Consider the following 21,743-nt stretch of genomic DNA (forward strand, 5'->3'; position numbering starts at 1 on the left):
TGTTTGTTTATGGGTTGGTGTGAAACTCAGCATGTGATGACAGAAGAGAATGAAAAGTGGATGAAATATTTGATCTTTTGGACGAGGTTTATTGATGACATCTTTATCATCTGGGAAGGACCGGAGGATATTTTATTGGACTTTGTTAATTGGTTACAGAGAAATAAATTCAACTTGAAATTTACATATAAACTGGACAGACCGGTGATGGAATTTTTAGACGTTTTGGTTACAATAGAGGGAGAAAAAGTTCGGACAAGTTTATATAGGAAAAGTACGGCTGGTAACAGTATTTTACATGCTAAAAGTGACCGTCCCTCTCGATTAAAGTGGAGTATAACCTATGGGGAATTGTTGAGAGCATGAAGGAATTGTAAGTCGAATATTAGTTTTGAGAAAGAACAAAGTGATATGATTGCTAGGTTCAGAGCTAGAGGCTATCCCGGCAAAGTTATTAAGGATGCCTGCAGGAAAGTAGCAAATATTAAATCGAGAAAGCCTTCTGATTCCAAGAAAACGAAACACTGAAGAAAATGTGGTAAGATGTATAACTACTTTTAATGTTAATTCTAAGGCAGTTAAGAATATTCTGAAACAATATCGGCGTCTTATTAAAACAGACAGAGTCATAGGTTCTGTGATGAGTCCTTATCCATGGATCACGTATAGGAAGAGCAAATCTTTACGGGACATTTTGGTACATAGCTATGTAACTAAAAAAGAAAACATAGGATTTATGAAACAAATAGGTTTTTATAAATGTATCAAGTGTAAGGCATGCAAATACAGTATGAATTGTAGAACCTATGCATTACCCACAGGGGAAGTGAGAAAAATTGTCAAATTTATCAATTGCAATTCAGATTTTACTATCTATGTCATAAAATGTCCATGGGATGTGGGTAGTACAATTTTCCCGGTCAAAAAACAGGCAATTAAGAATAATGATGCCAATTATCCGATATTGCGACATTGTAGACAAATTAATGATGGGAAAATTGACGATATGTTATTCTTTGGAACTGACAGGGTCATGCTGTTCCCACGAGGAGGAGACAGGGACGAATCTTGAGGAAGATGGAATAGGAATTGATTATTAGGCTTAACAGCAGAGCCCCTTGGGGGGTTAAACCAGGATGAAGAATTGTATGTGCATGTGGGTTGATAAGAAATTTGAGGGCTGGGCGCTTAATAATTGATGTAGTTGACACCACCATTTAAATCAAATATTGCATTGATATGGATTTATACTATTACCTTTGATTTTTTGAGTCAATACGTTAATTTGTCAGAAAGGAGAATAGAGTGTGAAGAGAATTATGAGGTTGGAGGAAATTAGAAATAATTCATTAAATAATCAATAAATGAATAGGATTGTATTAAGAATTGTATATAGATGTATAAAGTAAAATAATGGAGTAGTAAGTAGGCAAAAACAGTAATTTTGTTAGCAGTATGATTTAAGATGGATGAGTAAAGAAGTTTTGATTTAGGACTTCTTCTATGGCTATTAATAGACAGGATATAATATCAAGGGGTGGTGTAGCTTGTTTTTTAATTTGAAATAAGGTGGGCCATGAAGAAGACCGATTTGGTTCAAACGCGTTGCCCAGAGCCATAGAAGTTCTTCCGTTCATAAAATCGGCACATAAATAAAGCGATTATTGTGCAACAAGTCTGCAGTGCCAGCGTCTCTTTCACAAATGTGAATGGGAAGAGATTTCTTGAATACACACATCTATATATATATATATATATATATATATATATATATATACACATACATATATACACACACATACATACACACACATTTTTGAAAGGAACTACGTTGGAAATGCTCACTACCGTGTCAAAAATAATTTTTGGGTGAGGAATAAAGCCCATTTTATGTTTGTTGGGGATCCTATCCGCTGTGAGAAATATGCTAGCATGATATACACAATAAAAGAGGCTTTTAAATATTAGACTCCTTATACATTAATTTAATTATATTTGAATTCTTTGGGGCACATATACAAGTGCAGGTTGTATAATTTTACTCGGGCTCTTGGAATGCTTTTCATTTGCAGGTGATGCCCTTCGGTTTTTTGTTGTGCTTTATTGCACTGATGAACTTGTTTAGTTTTTAAAAATTATAGGTATCAAAGTCCCACTTCATGTGGGCCTTTACTCATATACTGTAATCAGTATAGGATTATTTCTACTCAAGTCTGTACTGAAGTGTTATGCCACAGTATCCGATTTTCTGAATAATTAGATGGATATAATAAGCGCTTCTGGGAACAGAGTGCACATGGATTCCACAATATCAATCAATAGCATTCATTGTGTGACTTCACCTTTTCTTTTTGGGTTCGGATATGGAAATGCAGGGGACAGCAAAACCTATTGTTTAAGTGTCCTGTCAGATCATGCAAAACAGACAAAGTCAATGATCAGATCTAAAGAGCCAGGCTTCCAACTTCTTCATGAAGACAGAGAAGTAGAGTGAATGGCACAGACTGAGTAGGAAGGAGTTCCAGGTCTTGGGAGCTAGAAAGGAGAAGGAACGATCTCCTGCTCCTGTTCAGGTGATACAAGAGGCCAAGGGGAGGTGGTTGTTAAAGAGGAGACTGAGAAGAGGAATTAGGTATATTGGGCTTTCATTATGGAGAAAAAAAAAAAAAAAAAATCTTGTAGAACAGTGGTTCCCAACCTGTGGTCCGCGGACCCCCAGGGGTCCCTGACACTTTCCCAGGGGGTCCGCAGGCCTGGGCTGGGAGGAAGGCAATTCTCCAGCTGGGGCCTCTGACAAACACGTGCGTGGGTGTTTTCATATTTATTACTTCCTTTGTTGAGCAGTTTTAAACGCACTGCAAAGCTCCTTGTACTGCAAAAATAAAAGCGTCAAGCTAACTCGAGTGATTAAGGTATCTGCTGGAGAGAGGTGGGAGTTTTGTGCAGTGCAGTTTTGACTCCAAGGTACCGCAGATGTTTAATATGCCTGCTGCAAAGAATGTGTATCATGCAAAAAACAGTATTTTATGTGCATGGCACAGTGGGTAACTGCTTTTGTCACAGAGATTCTTTTGTTACCATGCAGTTCATAATCATAATCTAGCACAGTGAGCTGTGAACTGCCATTAAAGAGCTGCATGCAAACTGCATGGTACAAATTAGAAAGTTGTTTTTTTCCTAGTCTCATTTGCCTTATGCAGCTAAAAAGGTTTGCTTGTGTATAAATACATTCTTATTGCTAACGCAGTGCTTAATTTGTGCTTGTTGTTTCCGGTGCTGAGCACCGGGGCTTATTCTTCTGCCTCAAGCATTTGCTGTGAGCAAGAGACACATATGGGAAAGACGGAGGAAGGGAAAAATGAAAAAGCATCACAAAGGGAGAAAGTAGAAAGCTGCTAGAGTGAGCTGAAGTGGCAGGGAGTGGCTTTATATGGATTGAAGAGGCCCGAGATGGTTTAGGATTATGCTGCCTCAGTATTCCGTGTACCCACATTTAATTGCAGCAGCCGCATGTTAAAGAGGAGGGCTTTGGGCACCGACACGTTTTTAGTTACAAATTAAGCACTGTGCTAACGTCAACGTCAGTGTGCTGTGTTCTGAATCCTAAGTTTGTGCTTCTCCAGACCAAGCACTCTTAGAAAATGACTACCAGTGTGGATGAGACGTGAATCCTACATCTTGTAGTCCCCTGTAAAGTGCCCTGACACCCTACAGTGGTATGAGAGGTGCTATAAAACAAATGAAGTACATGTGACAGAGGGGCTAGGGAGAGATGAGAGGCTCTTATGGTTTACTTCCTTTCCCCTTCACTTATTTATGTGAAAAAGCTATCTCAGATCTTGCATACCTAAAAAATAAAAACAGAAATCGCTCCGGAAATGTAGAATCTGACCTGAGGATTCACCTTTCCTAAATAAAACCAAACATTGAAAAGGTAGTTTCCGAGATGCAGCGTCAACCTTCCCAATAAAATGATTTTTGCATATTTTTTCAATATAAAAGAATTTTATCTTTTGGAATTTGAGTATTTGTTTGGTGTGTACTTGTTATAGTTTTTGCGAATTACTGTTTTAATGTTTGAAAATTAAATCGTACAAATTGCTGGGGGTCCCCGGCTTCCAGTAATGATTCATTGGGGGTCCTCAGGAGTCAAAAGGTTGGGAACCACTGTTGTAGAAGGACTTCTTGAGTATCGGAAGTCAGTGCAGATTTTTAAAGAAAAAAGTAATGGCGGCAGGGACTGGGAGATGGAGAATCAGTCGGACTGCAGAGTCTGTGTTAAATAGGCATAAATGCCCAAGTATAGTGCATTCCTGGATTCCAACCGGGATGTCGTAAAGGCCCAAACCAAAGTTTGGCTGAGCAGTGGAGGCAACCACTGAAAGACCTTGATAACCATCCCCATAGTAGCGAAGAAAATGACACCTATAGGACTAACCTCAGTCAACTTATCCTGGTCTGAATATGAAAAGGAATCCTAGATTTTTGTCAGTCTTGGCTATTGTGGGATTATTACCAAGATCAATTGGACACAATGCAGAGTACTGATTTTGCCAGACTAGATTGGAGCACCTCGAAATTATCACCATCCAACTTCAAACAGTAGCTTTCCACCCTCCAGGTGGCGATGTTAGCCACACACAGATGGAACATGTGTTGTGTTTCCACTATACTGCTAGATATAGAAATAGCTATCTCAGTGTCTTTTGCATATGACATATGCAGATTCCAAATGATTTGATAAGCCGGCCAGGCCAGAGAGATCATGTAAATGTTAAAAAGCATTTTGCATAATGATTGGCTCTAAGGCACACTATAGTCAAGTTGGATGAACGTAGACTGACAGGAGGCAACATTAACCTTAAGAGTTCTGCCTGATGGCCCCATAATGGATGCCCAGATGTAAATGTTCTAGGAGGGTATCATGGGAGACTGTGCTGAAAGCCACAGACCGGTCCAGATGTATCAGGGGGGCTGAACCACCCAGATAAAGGCTCAGGTGCAGGTTGTCATTGGTGGCCAGAAGGGGTGTTTCCAAACCTTACGATGTATGGAACCGAGATTGCGACAGGTCAAACGGAGCATTTGCTTTCAAGTATTCTGAAATATCTGCATTCACCAGTTTCACAAGAATCTTAGAAGGGAAAGGAAGCAAAGAGAACGGTGTGTAGTTGACTAGAGTCCTCTGAGGGGTTTTTGAGTAATGGACTATTATGAGGTGTTTCCAGTTCTCAGGGATTACAGCTTCAGTTAAGGAAGAGTTCCAGAGGGACCCAAACAGAAGGCCCTGGGATATTAAGAGAAAAGTCAAAAGATGTGATGAGGGCATGAGTCCAGAGGTGAGCCCTCTTGATTAGCCCTGGCAGTGTCATGCATTGCATTAAAGTTTAGCTCACTAATATCAGAAAGAGGTGTGAGTGGCAGTTCCAATCTAAAATCAGAAAGGTTGTCTGATCTAGAACAGGTTGTGGCTCAAATTTATCTTGGATCATTCTAATTTGATCTACAAAGTGAGCGGTACTCAAGTACTGGGTGAATTTGGCTCGAGGAAATTCTAATGTTGAAGGTGTCCTGAGAGGAATTGGAACTATTAGTAATACAGTCAACGATAAAGGTATGATGCATGTCTCTGATGTCTCTGTGATAAACTCAAACTGTGGCTTTATAGGTTAGTTTGTCCTCTTTAGATTAGGATTATTTCAAGATATGCCCGAGGCTCTTGGAGTGCCACATAAGGGCTCAGAGTAACAGGCGGGAGATGGAGTTCTCCCTTGGGTCCGGGTGCTAGGTTTTGCAGGGCACTATAGAGTCTAGTGCAGAAATAGTCCATAAAGAGGAATTGTTCGCTGCTGCAGATGCATAAATTCTAGGCTCAGTGACGTTTAGAGAGGGTGTGTATAAAGTTGTCTTGAGAGCTTCTGTTCCAAGCTCCAGACATGTTTGGGCTAGTTGAAACACACTGCTTGCTAGCGGATGAGTGAAGTGACCAAGTAAAATAAAGCATAAAATGGTCTGACCATGTGACGGGGTAAGGTGCAGTAGTGGTGTTGCACTGTACATTGCTGCATAGAGAGTCGAGTATGCCCGGCAATAAAAGTGGAGCCAGATACTGAAGACCAAGGCCAAGACTTTTTATATTCCCAATGAGTATGTAGGTGTCCTTGAGTGGGTTTCAGGTCACTCAGGAAGGAGAAACTGGACAATTTCACGATATGAGGAGCTACCAGGTCGGCTGGTGTGGTACTGAAAGGTACGGAAGCCTCTTCAGGGCCTGGAGCCAATATACAAGTGCACCCTACTGAAATGTTTTGAGGTTGAATTCAATCAAAGGTTTCAACTGCTATTTTTATATGTGCCTTAAAGCAAACTAAATTACTTGAACGGAATTATGGGAGAGACCTATGAATGGGAGGGGGAGGGGGGGGGAAATCGGGGTGAGTGTTTGAAAAGTTTCAGCACTCAGGGCAACATTAGCAACACAAAAGGATGATGGACGAAGAGGGAAGGGTATGCTCAGACACAGGTCCTGCACTCACTGTGTCACTGGATTCAAGCTAGCCTTGCTGCTGAAGGGTGATACCCTGAAACCAGTCCCAAGATGCTCATTTCCGGTCCAGGGAGGACCTGGCCTGGAAGTTCGGGCTGGATGTTTCCCTTAGGGAACAGCAAGACTGTTTTGCATATGGCTGGGTCTGAATTGGGGTGGCATGGTGAGTAATAGAACAATGGATTGAACCCAGATCTGTGACTGGGGGGGTGAGTGTTTGAAAAGTTTCAGCACTCCGGCCATCATCCTTTTGTGTTGCGGATGTGTTGAATTTGCCATTGCAAGGTGCAGCACCTTATGTTGCCAAAAGAGGTCTCAAGGAACACCTAGTGACAGCATGTGGTACTGCACCCTTTCTATGCTTCATGCACATTAGGGAAGTAAATGTTGCAGGTTTCGTTTTCTCAGCCAGCAAATTATAAGTGTAAAAGGGATAAAGTAACCATGTTGTTCCTGCTTACATTTCATATGCTTTACTTAATCTTGCATTCTCTTTGAGGGTTTTTTTTTCCAGGATGTTGTTACTTCTTTTTTTTCTCAGCCAGCATATCACTCTTGCCTTTGCTCCCTCATAACCTATTTCCCATTTTCTGGTTCTCCAGCGCCGTAAGGTCATATGAATGGCAACAGCGCTATGTAAATATCACTCCACTGCATACAAAAACAACAAAAAAGTTACAAAAAAGAGCTCCAACTTTCACAAATGCTACACCAAGTGTGTTGCAAATGCTTGTTCTTCTCTTTGCTCTCTTCTACTTGACCTGGAAGCTCTCCACTCTTGCCCCCTCTCCTGAATTAAGACTACCCACTCCCTCGTGCAGTGAGGTAGCAGAGGTGGCATGAGCCCTAATTCAAGCAAAGTAAGCAAACCCTCATGCTTAGAGTTGGAAGAAAATAAAAAAAATAAAAACACCTGGGTACCGAGAGCCCCTCACACAGCTGTGCACTGGTAGCAATGCACCTGTTACAATTCTGAGCTTTTCAACCCATCCCCTCCAAGCTCCACGCGCTGGGTGGTTCCTCTCCCTTGCGGCTTTGTGAAGCTCCATCGGCGGCCTGTCCAAACCCTGTAACCTCACAGAAGCCACCCATTGTGCCTACCATCGCTGGCAATTACAGTATTTTCACAACTACAAACCCTCACATTCTTACAAGTAATACCATTTAGATCAGTCCAAGCCTCCAAAGCTGTAAGAATGGCCTGGTGGCAAGTATTGGTCATTTTTAATGTATATGGAATGAACAACACTGTTGTTATGCTCATCTGTAAATTGGATAAACATCGCCGTCATGTGGCAGACTGTTGAAACTGCTGGTGTTGCCAAGTAAGTGCCAAGCATTGGACCCCCCCAGCTCAAATTAAGCACTGTTCTCAACCTTTCAGCATCTTTTTCATGCATACTTTCTGCCTTTGTCACAGTTTCCCTATTATTCTGTTCTTCCCTCAGTTTTCTTTTTCTGCCTTTCTGTCTTGGACAAAGCCTGATAATGAATTTCTGGTCCCAAACAGGAGCGCAAGTGCACACCACCTGCAACCACTGGCACAAATTAAACACTGATCAGTGCAGGACTAACTGAAGGGGAACTCACATATGAACTCAGTACAGCACAGATCGTCACACAAATGAATGCAAAATAAATAAAATGAGTTAACACCACCCACAGACGTGCACATAGACCAAGCCAAAGCGTTCACAAGTAAGGAATTTGTTATACGGGTTTACTTAAAAAAAAAAAAAAAAAGCATCTCACAGCAATTAAATTACGTTGGCAACACATCTCCTGCTATTACCTGACTGTACGAGATTTTGCAAGCATTACAAGCCTTTACCTTTTCCTGGAAAGAACACGATATCTTAATGAGCTTGTTTAATTGCTGAAACAGATTATTTGCCACCCAATGGCATTTGACTTGCAGCCAGAAACCCTGAGAGCCTAGAAGACACGAATGAAGGAAGTTTCAAAACAGGAGCAGGTCAGGGTGTAACTTAAAATGTCTTCCTCGAAGGACTTCATTTTAGGGGATTATGGTTGATGTCTCGCATCCCCAATCTTCTACAATAATGCTCTACGTTTGTCTTCCAATTTTATCTGGTAGCTTGTGTGAATGAACTTTTGTTAAACTTCAAACATAAAGGGGTAAATAAACCTGCATAACACAACTTCAGCGGTTAGGGCAATATGTTTACACATGCTTATTCACTTAGTGGTTTACATCAGAATCAAAACATTAAAAATTATTGACCCAGGGTCTTCGCTGTTGTGGGCTCAGGGGAGTGAAACAGGCTGAGGATATCTACGACCTGGGCCATACATTCCCAGGGCAACATGCAATCTTTAAATACACAGCAAGAGGACTTCAAACTGCCACAAATCCAATTCACACCCTCCCATCCTACATCGTAGGGTGTAAACCCCTTTGAGGAGGAACTCACTATGTCAGAGGCATGAGGGTCCAAGAAGGCTTCCAAGATTTACAAATCCGTAATTACCCACATTCCTGACAGAGTTCAAGTCCTTAAGCTACCAATTCAAATACATACTACTTCTCGGGACAGCAGTCCCAGCACATACCTACACCTATTTCATTACAAACATTGGTTGACAACAGAAAACCCTACTGAAAGGCCGCACTTTCCTATAGTGTAGAGTATTGTATTGGTGCTCAATACATTCTAAACATGCCTGTTGTCAAGCATGTATTATGGAGCAAGAAAACTTGTGCCAACAAACTATAACTAAGATAAGAATGGAACACACCCCAAACAATTTTCTTGTATTGTTAGTTGTGTCCATGAATCCTTCAATTCTACTGGATAACTCAAAAAGCAAATATAATATATTTAAATGTGATATCAATAGTGTATGATAGTTCCAATATATTGCAATCAATTTTCTCATTGGATGACAAGAACTTCCATTGCCCTAAGTCAACAGATTGGACACTTTACATTTATTCCATTGATTAATTGGACTAGGGTTTACTGACTGACTGCTTTGGAGATGAATTGTTTTTGATTGAACTATATGATCTGTGTTAAACTTCTGTTATCTGTGTGTGTAATGTGATTCTGTTTTGGATTAATTTTTTTCATATAATGTTTTTTATGTATGTATATATGGTATATTGGTATTATTTGTATTAAATCTGTTAATTGAATAATATAGTCTTGGAACTATCATACACTATTGATATCACATTTGAATATATTATATTTGCTTTTTGAGTTATCCAGTAGAATTGAAGGATTCATGGACACAACTAACAATACAAGAAAACTGTTTGGGGTGTGCTCCATTCTCATCTTAGACATACCTACACCTAGGTGCAAAATAGACATGGACTTTACACACGCTGCCTGCAGTGGCAGGGGACTCAGGGCCCTCTGGACAGCTTCAGAGTGGTCATTGCAGAAGTGCTGAACTGACATATCCTAACCTACAGATGGCCTATTGAACATAGCCGTAGCCCTGTCGGATACCAGAAGAGACTTAGGGTTCAATAGATATCAAGGGGCATTTTTAGCACTAAGATTGGTGTTCCCAAAATGCCAGAGGTTGACCTCAAAGTCATCAAAAGATGTGAGAGAAGTGGGAACAACTTAGGGGTCTTCTTGAATTTGTAAGACCTACTCGGGTGAAAGAAATAAGACATCAGTGATGCGTGGCATGCGCTGGATTCATCAGCGCCGGACTGGGGAACTAAAAGCAGCCCTGACAAAAAAAAAAAATCTGTCCAGCTCCCTTCCTCTCCTTTGAGAACCTCTCATCCCATTCACCCATGCACTCGGCCTCCAGTCTCTTCTCAGTCTCGACGTCTCCTCCTGTCTGCCGCAAACAACCTTTTGAAACAGCACCAGGAGCGGCCCGTGACTTCCCAACCCGGCCTCCGGGGGCTACGGCCCTCCCCGGCCGAATAAAGGGCCCGTCTGGACCCGGCTCTCATATGCTTCGTCCCCGAAATTCGCGTGTCGGTTTGACGCCAATAAAAATGCTTCAGGAAAAAAAGTTAAAGGGCACAGGACACTCACAAGCTGGTAAAATATCGATGTTGTCTAAGCAGCTGACTGTCCGGAGCAGACGCGCTGCAACTGCAAAACAGAAGGCGCGGGAAAGGTAAGAGGCTTTATCGAATGTAGAGTTGCAAGAAAGAGAAATGAATATTCCTTTTCAGTGGTCCCATCTTTTGTTCCATATAGAAGCGATACATTTCTTTTTGGCCTACAGAGCAAAGAAGCGGGCAGGTAAATACCCTGTGCGGCCTCGCCTATAGCAAAAGGTTCATTTTGTTTTTATCTATTTATTTTCTTCCCAAACGTTGCTATTCTAATGTCCCAAGTATAGACTGGTTATGGACAAACGCGAAACACGTTTTTCAGGGCTTGCAATGTCTTTCTAGAACTTCGCACTGGCCACTCTCGATTTCAAAACATTACGGTTTAGAAAGCTCTCGGTTGCATTGGCTTCATGTGTGATCTCCTCCCGAGTAGACGGGCATCAGCACTAGGCTTCAAATTAGAGTGCCATCTTCATCTGAGTTATTAAAGATAGCAGTGGGTGGGATGCTTGAATTAATCCCAGCCACTCGGAATTACTCTGGGCCACATGTCAGTCCAGTGTTCTTTGGCCCACTATGCCACCTCAGATTACACCTAGGGATATGCCAATCAGCCTTGGACCTCCTCCACTTGGAACAGTCCAGCCCTAACTGCCAAGTCGGGTTCCCTCCGAACAGTAACACAAGCAGTCCAAGGCCGGTTTCGCCAGTCATTGAGGTGCAGCTTGGGTCCGGTGGTACAGTGAACATCTTACATTGCACCTCCATCAGCCTTGCTACTACTCGAGGGAACCAGACATGTCCTTCAGTCAAGACCCGGGTGCTCGGAAGGCAAAGCACGGCCATCAACTTCAATCCTGAATCCGTCTGCCCTCCACCTAGTTTCACAGTTGAAACTGACTGCAGTTATGTTATCACTGACTGGGCCGACTTTAGCGCTGGTGTCGCCCAGTGCGACAATGATTGTTGGCGGCCCCCAATGACCACCTCTGCCCCAGATTCCCTCATTATCACCCTTTAACAGAACCACTCAAGTCTCCATAACCACTCTCTCAGGTGCATTTAATCAGTTTTATAGCATCATTCTTACCTGGGCAGGGTAGGGCCGAACTTGGAACCCAAAGCAGCCCTGGCAATTTTGTCTGACCAGCCCCTGGGCTGGGGTTTGTAAGTGTGAAGCACTGCTGCTTTTGTTACTAATGGCTGATATTTCAGCACCGCTGCAAAACCGGGCCTCAGTCATAAAACCAACCCTTCTGTGAAAATGCCCAATGCCTGTTACAGCCAATCCAGCCCCGGTAGGGTGTAAGAGCACAGAGACGATCAAGCCTATGTGTGTAAACCAGTGTATAGGAAATGTTAGTTAATACACGGTGTAGGAGTCACAAGTGACCAGTACTGGTAGACAGTGCAGATTAAGAGTACTTGTTCTGGAGAAGCATGACTTAGAATTTTAATTGTAACACCATCGTGGGGGTTTTGCTTTAATAATAGGAATTGATTTTTACCCAAATGAACCCTTTTTGCAACATTAGGATAATGAAAGCATGGAGAAAACAATCATAACGCTCTAATCAATACCTTGGAGTTTGAATGCAGCTCTTTGATGACAGGTAATAGCTCACTGTTCTGTATTAAGATTTCAACTTAAACTGCAAATAACAAAAAGATCTGACAAAATCAGTAACTCCGACCTTTGTACATTATATGCAGTTTGTGATCTGCATGGTACACCTTCTTTGCAACCCTCTGCCTTACCTTACATGAGGCAAAACTTCCACAAGGCAGAACTCCGATCTCTCTCCAGAAACAACATTAATCACCGAGTTATCCTGACATTTTTATTGTTGCCTGAAAATAGCTGGAGGCAAGAAAAACTGGCAGCAGGTGCTTAAAATAATAATATACTTGCAAACACAACACCCCCACCACAAGTCAAAACCCGGTGCTGTGGCACCGGTCGCACCGCCCTAGAGCCACCCCTGATCACTAAGGCAGTGTGGCGCCCAGTTAGAAGCAGCACTGTGTTGGGAGATACGATTGTGTTGCTCACCAAAACTTGCACATTTCAGCGAATTTTAAATTTTGTATCTTAACCACGTGCAGTGAGCTGTAAGAGCTGGTGCACAACCTTCTGCCATGCACAGGATCCGCGAGGGCATGAACTTCAAACTGTGGGTGGCCACCTCTCACACAGTGGGTCCATGTGGAAAGGTGGTGAGAAAACAGAAACATGACAACTGATGGCTACAAGCAGCTCCTCTGGCTGCCTTACAAGGTGTGCAACCTTTGGGGCAAAGATCAGGGAAACTAAAGCCTGAGTCCTCTGCCCTCTCAGATTCCAGAAAGTGTGGAAAACAGCCTCATGGGACAATCACATCTGGACAACAAGAGACATCAATTCACCAAAGGCAACATATGTGTCACTTCCCAACTTATTCCAGCGAGAGGGGAGGTTGGGCAGTGTTCGCGAGTGTGTATGCACTTGCAGGGATACATGTGGAAGAACACAATGCAAATGTACATTTAAACCACTAGTACTTCAATGGGGCGATCTGAAAATGGGGAGCAAAAATACCAGAAAGGCTGACCCCAGCCTTCCATTCTTCCCCCCAAATCAGTAAAGTTAGTACCATTAATTAGGTAAAATAGTAACACCTGATTTAAAGATTAAACAGCAGATGTGTGGAATGAAGTGCTACCTATAAACAATAATCATGATTTATGTGCAAGCACAACTGTGTTTTTTTTTTAAAGCTGAATATTAACCAACTCCATGGCATGCCCAATATCCACGCATTTATGTTGTGAGGGCAAAACAGATAAAAGCAAGAAGAAAACCCCCCTGGACCATGTGGTAGCATAGGAGGAATTTATAAGCTCCAGGCTACAGGACGAATTCGAACAACTCTGTATGAACGAACTGAGCAATCTTGGTAGAGTATGAATTCTTAATGCACAAATGGTGTGTCTAAATTGCTGCCAAACTGGAAGACAGAGGAAACCAGTTGCATGAAGACAAATTAAATATGTGTGGGCATTTCAAAGAGGTCACTCCAAAGGAGCAAGTCACTTCCTCATGGGTAGGGCCTTAAAGACTGGATTTTGCAAGGAAAACCAAGTTCGGGAGTGAAGGGCCTGACTGGATTTTGAATGCAGGTCTGCTGGGACTCAGCAAGCTTGTCCTAGGCTCTCCAGCCGGATGAGAGCAGCTTCAGCTGGCTGTAGTCGCGAGAGAACCTAAAGGGCTCTTAGTGGCACAGACGAGGGGCTGAGATCGATTGACTTAAGGTGAGAGTGTCAGCTAGCAGGTGTGCTTTGCTGATATTTGAGTGTCAGCAGTGAGAGAGAGTCTGTGGGCCGGATAACTTGGTCTTTAGTGAAGGGTGATATATTCTAACAGTCAGTAGAAGAGGCGTCGGTCTCTTGTGGATAATAGATTGTGAATGCCAACTGAGCGCCCTGTGGTGGCTGGATGAGAAAATGACTTCAAGGAACTGTATTTTTGGGTAAATCTTGCAGAATTCATATTTTTATTACTGTATGTTGCATTTTTATCATATTTGGTCTTGTTTTATATGTATAATTATTGGCTATTTTTCTAAAACTGGTGTGGTGTCCTTTTGTAGTGTTTTCACTTATTACTGTGTGTTATGTGCAAATGCTTTACACGTTGCTTCTGAGATAAGCCTGACTGCTCGTGCCAAGCTACCAAGGGGGTGAGCAGGAGTTATCTGAGTGGGTATCTCCCTTATACCGACTAGAGTGAGGGTCCCTACCTGGACAGAGTGCAAACCGCCTGTCAACTAGAGACCTTATTTCTAACAGGAACAGAAAAATGGAGCAATGGAGCTGCAATAATTGACAGAGCAATCCGTCACTTACACGCTTTGCAACAAAGATCTTACCTCCTGATTGGTGTTATAAGTTCATCTCATTCCCGGTTAGACATAAAGCAATGACCTGCAACGTCTTGTGGCTCCTGGTCAATTTTTCTGAATGTTTTCCTTTTTTCGATGCTCTGAAGAGGTCCACTCTGGAATCAAGAGACAAAAAACATGATTAATGGTATGCATGCAACCTGCAAAAATACAAGAGAAATACAAGTCTTCAAATAGGAACACAAAGGAGTACAAATACAACTTAAGTACAAATCGGTATGGTTTATCTTGAAGATAAAATTGAACACTTGCATAAAAAATGCAACCTTAATTAGCCCATGAAGTGTAGAGAGGCAGGTTTGTATATGTTTGTCTATGTTTAGAGAATATAAAATAACCTGTGCAAAAGCAAGAAAAGAATATGATTTAGGACAGACGTCAATCCTTTGTTCTCTCTATACAAGTCAAACAGCAATCTGTCTTGATACCTACAGGTCAAAAATACTCTGGAGGGGTTGAAGCGGATGTATGATAGAACAATGTACGCGTATATCACGCATGTCTTTAAAATGCGGTCTCGACAACGACCACGTCTTTACCATTTGTTGTAAAAGCATGTTTGGTAAAGGAACATGAGTCGTAAATTCTCCCCTTATCCACATCCTACTCCACAAGCCCAAGCCCTTAAAACTGCCCCTTCCACCACTGTCCTGAGCCCTAACCCCTCCCAACCAACCCTGTTCTAAAACCGACCCCCACCCTGTCTAAAAACTACCCGACCCCCCTCCGTAAACCTTACCCTGTCTTAAAAAACGAACCCACTCTGTCCTAAAAACGACCCCAACCCCCTCACCCCCACTCTGAACCCTAAAACTACCCCAACCGCCTGCCTTTGCCCTAAACCCAAAAGGCTACCCTGCTGTGTCCTAAAAACTACCCTCACCCCCACCCTAAATCCTACAGTATCTTAAAACCTACCCCACCCTTGAAACTACCCACCCCAGAACCCTAAAACCTACCTTGTCCTAATAACTACCCTGATCCCCCTCCCTAAACCCTGTCCAGTCCTAAAAACTACCTGACCCCCCCACCCTAAAAGCTACTCTGCCCTGTCCTAAAAACTACCCTACCCTAAAACCTACACTGGTCTGTCCTAAAACCTACACCGTCCTGTCCTAAAACCTACCCCTTCCTGTCCTAGAAACTATCCCGCCCCCCCCATCCTGCCGTAAAAGCTACCCGGTCCTTAAAAACTACCCCGAAACCTAAAACCTTGCCCACCCTGTCATGAAAACTAACCAGACCATCTAACCCTTTCCTAAAATCAACTGCCCCCAAACCCAGCCCCACTTACCTCTGGCCGGTGCTCCTTCCTGTTCCGCCCAGACTGCTCTCTCTGCCGTTACCATGCATATGCATGGTAAAGGCATGCGTGCTTAATAAACACCTATGCGTGGTAATGGCAGCGTGGTCAATGCATAGCGTTGCTTTGACCACGCTGCTAGTGAGGTTTCCCAGTTGGACACTTTATGATAGGCCAGAATGATAAGCATTTGGAAGTAGCAAGAAGCCTAGTTGGAATGGGGTTGTCGCCAGACACCCTCAGGTCATCATTTATTGTAGCCCCGTCCACCCACAGTCTTTATTAGGGTAGCCAGTTTGTGGCTACATGTGTCAAGGCTCCCTCCACAAGACTGGACAACATTTTTGTGATTCCAGCTGCAGACCCGAATTCATACTAACAGTGTTACCATATTTTTGATGGAACTTAAACGTTTTAACTCAAGAATGTCCAAAGTGAAGTTGAAAGGAGGGCACATGTGCAACATGAACAATCCACGTAATTGTTGCACTGCCAAAACCCATGACCTCGCGTGATTTAGCAAGTAACAATGCAATCAATATAGTGAAAGACTTCACAAGGCCACAGAAGACAGTCTGTATATCTGCAGAAAGTGGGTAATGCCTGCTGTCAAGATCTTTCGTGGCAGGGGTTGCTGTGATAAAAGCAGAATATGATTATTAGACATCAGAAAGGGCAGACTTCTCTACCCAGATCATGCGGAGTTGTGAAACAGAAAAATTAGAATACAACTTAAATTCCCTGTCCACCTGTCATCAGGCTAGCGCAGTCACCAAGATCCACCAGGCCTGATAACAAAGGTCTGGTGAGCTATTGTCTGAAAAATTCGGGGACATCAAGGAACTAGAACCAGCCCAAATCAAGACTTGTCCACTCAAACATTGAAAAGCACCATAACTGTAATGGTGAGACCGCTGCCTGGAAAGGAGTCAAGGGATGGTGAAGTGGGCACGCTCTGTCATGTGGCTTATCTGCAGATTCATCCAGTACTATAGAAACAAAAAGACCGCAATGTTGCAGTCTAGTTGGAGAGCGCTTGTTGTGAAAAGCAACCAGGTCCGAGTGTAGATCAAGTGGCAATCACTGTGGTGATGGAGATTGATCGTGAGCAACATGTGACCTTCACAGTTACCATCAGCACCAATAGGGACACTTGCTTTGGAAGATTCTCCAGATGTGAGCAACCAAGGCACCAGAGACTCGCGCAATCACATTCAGAACTGTAAAATGTGTTCCGTTTCCGAAAATAGTAATGTGTCACCTAAATCGTTCTAAGCATGCAGATTTGAGTTAATTTTAAGTCCAAGTCAAAGTCTGAATCAGTAATATAAATGGACCTTATTCAGGCTAAGGAGCACATACGCACCCGGAATAATGTGGGATTGTAATAACAATCACAGCTTTTGTAAATTTGATAATGGCGGTGGATGAATGTTTATCAGAATTAAAGGTCCAGTAACAATTATAAGTACAACTACACAATCGAGGTGAATTACACAGAGCAACTAGCAGTGTGACTTCTGTCAAGCTAACAAGCACACCGATTCTATTGGAAAGGACTGGAGTGTCATTGTGGTGGCAGCAGAGGCCATACAAGTGCCTCATGACCTTTGCTCAACTTAGAGGACATGATGTCTTCAGTACCTTTCACCATGGGGCAGGGGCACCACAAACAACAGGTTTTGCAGACTGGTTTTAAAATGGGTGCACTATCCGAAGGATCACTCTACTGTACCGACAGTACACCCGAGTTCATTGCCAAACGTTCCCTATTACAAAGCGCATTCTATATATGGATTTGCTCCAGAAACATGCAAGTCCATTTGGTTTCTTTATTTCCAAATAACATGATAATTTCCTCTATGTCTGATAAATTAATAGAAGATGGTTACCCAATGCGGGATAAAATTACATGTCCTGGAGGCATGAGAAGATTGGAGGATTCGGGATATGGGCACCATATTTCCATCAAGTTATTATTCTAAAGATTTTAGATGTCTAAATGACATTAGACAATATATTTGGTTTTAGGACCTCCGCATTTAAAGTTCTTAAAGAGGAAGTGGGTAAAGAAGTCTTAAAATAGGACATCTTAGGCATTTTGTAAGTGGGTGAAATATTAACTTTGGTACGTTCAACAGGACGAACTGAACTAGTATTCCCTAAACCAACAACCTGCCTTTCATGTGCTAAAACATGCCAAGGCAGGCGGCTGAGACGTGGTTTGACCAGGACTCCTGCTGGTAGTAAGTAGCAGAAAAGGATTCCGTTTGGTTTTGAATGCGAATGAGAGGTAAATAACTGAATATGACCAACAACAAGGTTTCAGATGTGAAATAGTCCCTCTTGCATTGAAATGTAAACACATACTAGAAGGCGGAAAGATACACCAAAGAGTTAACAGCATGAAGTAAGAATACCCCTCTGGGCGGAGCCAACTATAAATATTTATCTATGTATATAGATCTTGCTTACAGCTGTGATGTTAAGCCAGACCTACAAAAATGTAGATTATTAACACTTCTGAAATGAAGAAAGTGCTCCTATTTCATGAAAAAGATAATTAATGCTTCGGCATGGGCTTCTTCAGTTATGTACCACTGACCTGCTTGTGTCGGCTCACCGATCTGTGCCCACAATGCTCAATTCATTTTTTTTTTTTTAATCACGCACATTTGCATACACCTCTAAACGGGGAGTAATTTGCGCATGGAATTCAAGGGGATACGAGTAAAATAACAAAAATAGATACGATTGCTAACAAAAGAAGGTGCAACCTGCAGATTGATGCTTTAGGGTGTAAAGTTTAAGTCAGCTGACACATGAAGATGACAAGTTTGCACCCTATCAAGGCCAATTCAAACTTCCATTCCTTGGAGGTAGATACATTGAGTACTATTAAAAGGGTTGTAGTAACACTTACACCTTGTTTATAGACAGCAAAATCGTATGTAGAGCTATAAACAAACATAATGGCGGTGAATGAATGTTTAACTGAACGTAAAGCAACTGTGGAAGCTTCTCAAATTTCCATGCCCTGTTGAGAATTGCTGGCTATGCAGTTTTTTCCTTACCATGATTGGCTCGGTCTCAAGCATGGCCAGACAGGCCTTTTCGGGCATTTACCCAGTGGGCTGGATCCCTTGGAGGCAGATTTTGAAAGATGGCGGCTCCGGCGCCTCAGTTACTTTCTCCCAAAATAAGGGATTAATAGCAGAAGGCACAGAGAGAAACTAAAGGGGCGAGGTAGAGATAAAGGGATCAAGGAAGGAGAAGAGCAAGAGGGCGAGAGAATGGATAGATGCACAACAAGCGATTCTGCAAGGAGGCAAAGGGGGTAGGCTGGTTGGAGCATTTTCACCAGGGATGCTTTTGGTTCCACAGTCCAGCCCTGGTATCAATGATCAGTTGTCCGAAATATTACAGCATTCAAGATATGATATTCTTGTTTGTTGAAAACCACATTTAAATCCTATTTGGAACTGCAAGTCTGACGTCTAAAAACAGTCTACTTTAGTCACATTAGGTGCTTTGAGTATAAGAGAAAATTGGAGAAAACATTTGACAATTAGAAGTCCAATTGGGCAGAGCAGAGTGAGTGTAGTTCATGGGACTGTAGATTTCAGTTCCTGGTACTAAAAATTGAATGCGCCTACCAGTCCTCTAATCCGTAGTCACTGCACCCACACTGAGACTTATCAAGCGGCTTGAAGTAATGGTCTCTGTTCCCCAGGCACTCCCAGTGGGCTTAACAACCAAGTGACTCATTCCTTGAAGGACAAGGTTGCACTTGAAATCAGGGTTATCAGAAGGCCACAGCATACCCTGCAAGAAGTATTCTTACAATTACACAAGAGGGAATACCTTAAACATCCCTTGTACAGCGAGGGTAGTTCTCCCACACAGTTACCTTCCCCACTATCTACACACACACACACACACACACACACACCAACATTCCAGAATACAAAATAAATCAAGAGCAAAAGCAACAGGGAACTCCCCATCCCATCTAGCCATTGACCATACCACTACTATGAACAATACCGATTTGTTTGGATATAAAGCAATATCTGTCAGCATTTGTATTTGTACTTCATATCTTTACTGTGAAAAAATAATTTGAACAAATACGTTTTGTCACCTGTCTGTTGAAATATGGAACGATCCCTAGCTGTGTATAATCTTTTGTCTACATTAGGGCTCCCTTTTGTCATAAGATATTTCTTGTTGTTCTTCTTTGCAGCTAATTATCACAGATGTAAATTCATAAGCAGCCCTCACATTGTGTCATTCACACCTCAGTATTGCCACCAGGGATTTCTAGCTTTAAGGTGACATTGAAAATTAGAAGAAAAAAAAAAGATTTAAAGTATTTTCAAAGTGTGTACTATTAAATAATAATGTATTGTTAATATACTTTTATTTTTTTTAAAGCTGGCCGCTCCGGCACCTCAGCCACTTTCTTCCAAGATAAGAGATTAATAGCAGAAGGCACAGAGAGAAACTAAAGTATCTCTGCATAGTCCTTTGGCAGCAAGATACTGGACAATGCAGATATAAAAGTCTATGGACATAGATGAGGTAAGAACCAATGGGGAGAAACGTGACAGTGCGAGAAGACGTTGCTCCACAGGCAAACCAACTGGTTTTGTCAGGTCACGTCAAGCTATTAGCACACCATGTTTCCAGGCCTGGCCAAATCCTTGTTATCAGATGTTCTAGTCCAATCGATTCAACTGAACTGAAAGGCTCGCTGAAAACTCGCGTTGCTGTGTCCACCGACATGGGCTGATCGCCCCAATAACTGAGCATCAAAATGGTCCAGCTATGGTATACTGTGATGTAGTAATAGCATTTGTAAAAATAAAAATAAAAAAAACTGTTGTTTCCATTAACTGTTAGGAAATTAGCCAAATTCATTGAAGAAAAAAAAAAATACTATTGTTCCTGCCACGCCACTCGGTACAGTTGAAGGGGCTCGGCTTGTTTTCGATCATTTACAATTTACATAGCTTGCATAAGGAGCTGCTTCATGATCGTTTCAGAAAAGGGGGGCTCATGGTCAACACTCAAGGTGGAAAGGCAAGAGTTCACTAAATAAAGCGGTCGCAGAGCACCTGGTGGGCATCATGCGCAAGGGCGTTGACCTCCTTACCCTGTAGGCTGGTGATATCCTTCACACAAAGGATTGCAGTAACCAACATTGTGCATCTTCCACTACATGTTCGGCAACACAGCCACCAGAAGGCAGACATGGGGTGTGTTTCGATAACCTGCCTGGACAGCTGCAAAAGGGGTACATACCCCCGCCAAGAAGTCAATGAAACTACTTAGTTTACAGAAGTGCACATTTAGACAAGCCCAGGACGTGAAAAGATCACATTGTAGAACTCACCCACTGCAGTCCCCACACTAGCTTCCAGCTTTTTAAAAATGTTCTCTTTTTGCCATTTTATGAATTGTGCTATGGACTATGGTCACGTCGCTTAGTACCACAAATGTCAACCCCTTGCCGTAATGCATTCAAGATCAAATTAAACAAAAAGTAATCTTATAAAACAAATAAGGATTTACACAGCGGATACGGCGACGCAAACAAAATCACAACAAGCAAAAGAAAGATGCTACCGAAATTACTGTTTGACTCTGAACAGAACTAGATTTGACCTTTTAGAGTGAACATTACTTTTCATATAACAGGCCACAAAACATACAATCTGGATGCAGAAAAGCACACTTAATCACATTTCACTTTTGAAATTATGTAATTTAATATCAAACATTAACTAGGAGTAAAGTGAGAAATTTTAATGAAGCGTTTGGATAACCTGCGAGGAACCCACCATTTTGTGTACTCGGGGAGGCTTTCTCAAAGAGCATGGTGACACCTAG

General features: G+C 42.3%; 1 protein-coding gene across 3 annotated transcripts in view; it reads right to left on the reverse strand.

The window, feature by feature from the left end:
- GPR160 (G protein-coupled receptor 160) overlaps positions 1-21,743 on the reverse strand; it is a 194,179-nt gene that overhangs the window by 114,282 nt on the left and 58,154 nt on the right. For all 3 annotated transcript variants that reach the window (XM_069213184.1, XM_069213183.1, XM_069213182.1), the window contains exon 2: positions 14,513-14,640. The gene's annotated coding sequence lies outside the window, so the exon portion shown is untranslated. The remainder of the gene's footprint in view (positions 1-14,512; positions 14,641-21,743) is intronic.

The sequence above is a fragment of the Pleurodeles waltl genome, chromosome 11 (assembly GCF_031143425.1).
Source record: "Pleurodeles waltl isolate 20211129_DDA chromosome 11, aPleWal1.hap1.20221129, whole genome shotgun sequence".
NCBI lineage: Eukaryota > Metazoa > Chordata > Amphibia > Caudata > Salamandridae > Pleurodeles > Pleurodeles waltl.